Genomic DNA, 4,893 nt, shown 5'->3' on the forward strand with positions numbered 1-4,893 from the left:
TATCTGCAAGTAGTTCTTTAATGCATTCACCCGAATTTCGGGGGTTGTTACTAGTCTGTTTATAATTGCTCAGTCATACGACTAAGTTAGGGCGATCTGGAGTAGCTACATAATCGTGTTATATATCAAATTGAAGTGTAAGCTCCATATTATCCAAAAGTTATCAGATTTCAAATCAGTGCAGTAGGTAACAAAATATAAACGTTTAATCATTTTATTGACTCATTCTCAACGCTATATGTATAATACCACAGGTCCACAAAAAAAAATCGATGAAAGGTTCCTTTGACCAAACCTAGTCTGTTATATGTGTTTGGGGTCGCTGAACATGAATCTGAAGTCCGTTTTGTTAAATCTCGTCTGGATTTTTTTCTAACCTCAAAAAACATCTCGGATTTTACGTGCATCGATACACCGAGTGAAAAATTTTCGAAGCAAAACATCGATATTTTCGATGCATCGATGTTTTTCCGACATCCCTAATTTAGATTCAAAACACCAAAGGAAGTGATGGCCCAATGTAAAAATATATTCAAGAGGTTAAATGGGCAGCAAGACAATTTAATAACAGAAAATTTTCTCGGACATAACTCGGACATCCACAAGTGAAATGAAATATTTAAATAAAGGTGTCAAAGGGGAGAGATTTTAGTAAGGTTTGCGAAGTTTCAAACCCCCTACAACTGTGGAAAAAGTATAAAAACGCTTTTTTGAAAACATCGCCTACAGGTTTCAAGAAACAGCACATGACGACATATATTCCAACGAGCTCTGAGACTAATTGAGGATAAAATTTTCGCAATTATGGGAAAACGGATGTGAAATTTCTGCATGCCCACTTCGCAACGAACGGGAAAACTGTCCAATGAGTTATTCAGGGAGTTGAAATAAAACACCACGAACTCGGCTACTCAAATCACCGAAACAGAACCTAAACTACACATTACCCGAGCAAAGGCAAATTTTCTATAAAATTGTGAGCCGTGTGGAGAGCGAACAAGGGGCCTTTATTTCTTGGACGCATTAGGGAGAACTGGCAAGACATTTCTTTTTAATCTTGATACTGGCACAGATAAAAATGTTGCACTAACTGTTTACTCCTCAAGGATAGCAGCGGCCATGCTCAGCGGAGGAAGAACTGAACAATCGGCGTTTAAACTCCCTCTGAACCTTGCGAGTCAGGATTCACCGACTTGCAACATTAGCAAAAACAATGGTGGCGGGGCTATGTTGCAACAATGCAAATTAAAAATTTGGAACAAATGCACGATGTCACACAAGCATGCAGCCGAGGCACTCGATCGAAGCTTGCAAGATACCCGCTTCAGCCGTTTGCTGATGGGTGAGGGGGTAGTCGTATTGCTCGCAGGAGATATTCGGCGAATGCTACCAGTCATCGAGCGAGGCACTGCGACAGACGAGATAAGTGCATGCATCAGGGCTTCGCCATTGTAGGCAAAGGTGAAAATATGGAACGAACATGAGAGTCCGGCTGTACAATCGGTGAGATCATCGGTGAGGGCTGCAATAATGAATCAGTGGGAAACATCCATAATAAAATTATTGATAAAGTGCCTGGTGAGGCGACGACATATATGTATGTTGATACTGTGATGGCAAATGAGAATGCAAACTTTCTAAAATTGTCAGAGGTACCGTCATATTGATGCGTAAGCTGGATGCACCTAGATTGTGAAATGGCACACGACTATACATAACGGAGCTTTAGAAGACATATTGTAGTAGCCACCATCACTACTGGCGGGGCCAAAGGACAATCAATACTGACACCATGAATTTCTATAATTCCAAAAGACATCCCATTTCAGTTTAAACGTTTGCAGTTTCCGTTAAAAGTAGCCTTCGATATAACGACTAGTAAAAGCCCAGGACAAACACTTAAAGTTGCAGCAATATGTATATCTGGGCATACTATCTTTCTCGCACGGACAAATCTACGTCGGCTTCTCGTGTGTATCGAGAGCCAGGAATCTCTATATATGTATGTACATATATGCCCAAGGCAATAAGTCCCGGAACGTTGGTTAAAGAAATGTCTTGCATTAGTAATAATAATAACAGTAATTTTTATACCCGAGCGCACTTGTGCACAAGGGTATATTAATTTTAGTCACATAACGTTTGTTTGTAACAGCCAAAACGAATCGAGATAGATATAGACAAATGTATACATAAATGATCAGGATGAAAAAAGAAATCGATTAAGCCATGCCTGTCTGTCCGTCTGTCCGTCCGTGCGTGTACACGATGACTCGAGCAAAAATTGAGATATCTCAACGAAATTTGGTATGTAGGTTTCCCTTAATCCAAGGTAGGTTGGTATTGAAAATGGGCGAAATCGGACTTTAACCACGCCCACTTCCCATATAACGGTAATTTCCAGAAATACGAAAACTGCGATATTTTAGTAACTACTGAAGATAATTCACTCAAAATTGATATTTACAATAATTTTTAGACGAAAAATAAGAATATTATAAATTTTTGGAAAATGGGCGTAGCCACGCCCACTTATGGTTACATGTGTATATCTTAGGAACCGCTGCACCAATTTCTTCCAAACTTGGCATAGTTGTTGGCCTCGATACAGCATACAAAATTGCCGAAAATTTTGGACGATAACCACGCCCACATCCCATATACGGTAATTTAGAGAAATACAAAATCTTCGATAAATCAGTAAATATTAAAGCTAAATTATTCAAAATTGATGCTTGCAACAATTCTTTACCAAGAAATACGTTTATGGTAAAATTTTGGAAAATGGGCGTGGCACCGCCCACTTATGATCACATATAAGTGTATCGGTAACCGTTCTACCAATTTGTACCAAACTGGGTATGGTTATTGTGCTTGCCACGTGTAAGCAAAACGTTGAAAATTATTGAAATCGGATTAAAATTACGTCCGCTTTTCATATAACGGTAAATTTCAGAAATGCTTGAAACTTCAATATTTCGAAATTGAAGGACGCTAATTTACTCAAAGTTGATACACCCCGGATTACCATCTGCGGTAGGTTTCGGAAAGGTGAAAAAACATATATTTAATATTTGCGCCGGGTATTTAATGTTCGGCTCCGCCCGAACTTAGACTTTCTTACTTGTTACATTTAAAAGAATTGCGTTAAACCAAGCATCACGCGGGCGAAGCTGCAGTTTAAATATGTATATGAGCTGAAAATGAATTTTTGAAGTTGATCAATAATCTCAACTTATATACAATGTACATATGTAAAAAGCTCTTCTATAAAATTGAACCTAAGTTTAGCTTAAGATGGTTCCAGGAACACGTAACTTTCCGAGAGGTGTCACGCCCGTTTCCATAGTCAATAATAATTCCTTTGCCTAACGAATTTAACATGGCAAAGTCATTGAAGCGTACCAAGCGGTACGCGTGGTTTGTTCTTTCGCTAACGATTGGCTGGTGCTTCGCATAACCTGTCGCTAGATAATTGCCTAACAAACGGTAATACATGGAATCACCAGCACTAGTCAACAGTAAAACTCCAGCAGAACTACAGGGATCCGTACAGATCGCTTGCTGTGGTGTTGATGGAAATTCAACATTTAAAAGAAAATTTATATGTCTGTATGAATATTATTTCCCCTCAGTGTACGATTTTTAGAAAAAATTTGACTCGAGTCATTTTAAGGCCAACAGATTTAGTTTGCCTACTAAATATTTATGTTGTTGTTTCGAATATGATTTAAAAAAGGTTTTAATTATGTGTCTCGATTCGAACTAAAGAAAATTGTCTAAATCTTCTATTTAATCGTTGATCTGATAATTGTTTGTATTTGTATTTAAAACAAAGTAGACTCCATATGAAATCACGTCATTTTATTGCAAGAAAAACCATTTTTTTAATTAATCAAACATATGTATGTATGTATTTGTGGCTAAAATTTCATCTTTAACAAAAATTAGTTAACACTCTAACAATCATTTAACTTTGCATTCAACGGCAGGTTCTCCAATTTTAAAGTCTAAAAATAGAGTAGAAAACAGAAAAAATATATAAAATTTTCCAATTAGCTGAAGTATAAAATGGCTTCTACTTACTATTACGTGGTCTTGATGGGCAGTTGAGATTTCGTAAAGCACACTTATCAGCCCCTACTTTGGAGTTCTAGGCTGAGACGTAGGGCTCTTAGTTGGCGTCTTAGTTCGTTTGATAGTTGAAGGCGTAGTACTTCTAGTTGGCGGCGTAGTTCGCCTTCTAGTTCAATGCGTAGGATTTCTAGTGGAGGGAGTCTAGGTCTCCTGGTTCGGGGTGTAGGTCTCCTAGGTGGGGGCGTAGGTGTTCCAGTTGGAGGAGGTCTTTTAGTTACGATAACACTAACATCACCTGGCTCACCAGGCTGTGCTTGAGTCATAGCTATGGTGATTAAAAGCACAGCTCCAAAAACTGGAATTGAAAAAGTTAGTTGGAAAATCATATATCGCGACTTAAGCACTTACGGAACACGAAGGAATTCCTGGGCCACATGTTTTGATGCCTTGATGATTTCGAGTTTGAGAACGGAAAATAACTGATAGTCATACACCAGCGCAGACCTACTTTTATAGAGGAATCGACATCAGCAAACAAGTGTTCTTCAGATAATACTTGCATTTTTTTTTTTAACATTTATTTAAAATTGTAACAATACATTTAAAACAAAAGACTGTCTGGAGTGCGTTTATTAATAGCTTAATTGACAACGCTACTAAAAAAGATATTTTCGCAAGATTTCACGTAAGCGCGAAATGCATAAATCCCAAGCCTAGATTATGGACGAATGGGATAAATCTGTAGCAGTTCCAGTAATACGACAGCTAGGTCAGGGTGACATTTTTCTTGCTACATTGCATGTTTTACGTACATAT

The 4,893-nt window shown here is 38.0% G+C and overlaps 1 long non-coding RNA gene across 1 annotated transcript; it reads right to left on the bottom strand.

The window, feature by feature from the left end:
- Nucleotides 1-3,915: 3,915 nt before the first annotated feature.
- Nucleotides 3,916-4,577, bottom strand: LOC108373838 (uncharacterized). Its single transcript, XR_001849001.1, has 3 exons — nt 4,486-4,577; nt 4,087-4,432; nt 3,916-4,010 (listed from the first exon to the last, which is right to left on the bottom strand). It is a non-coding gene; the product is annotated as an uncharacterized LOC108373838 (long non-coding RNA).
- Between the last annotated feature and the right edge of the window lie 316 nt (nt 4,578-4,893).

Source organism: Rhagoletis zephyria, unplaced genomic scaffold (assembly GCF_001687245.7).
Source record: "Rhagoletis zephyria isolate East Lansing unplaced genomic scaffold, Rhagoletis_zephyria_1.1 Rzeph_scaffold_07072, whole genome shotgun sequence".
NCBI classification, from domain to species: domain Eukaryota; kingdom Metazoa; phylum Arthropoda; class Insecta; order Diptera; family Tephritidae; genus Rhagoletis; species Rhagoletis zephyria.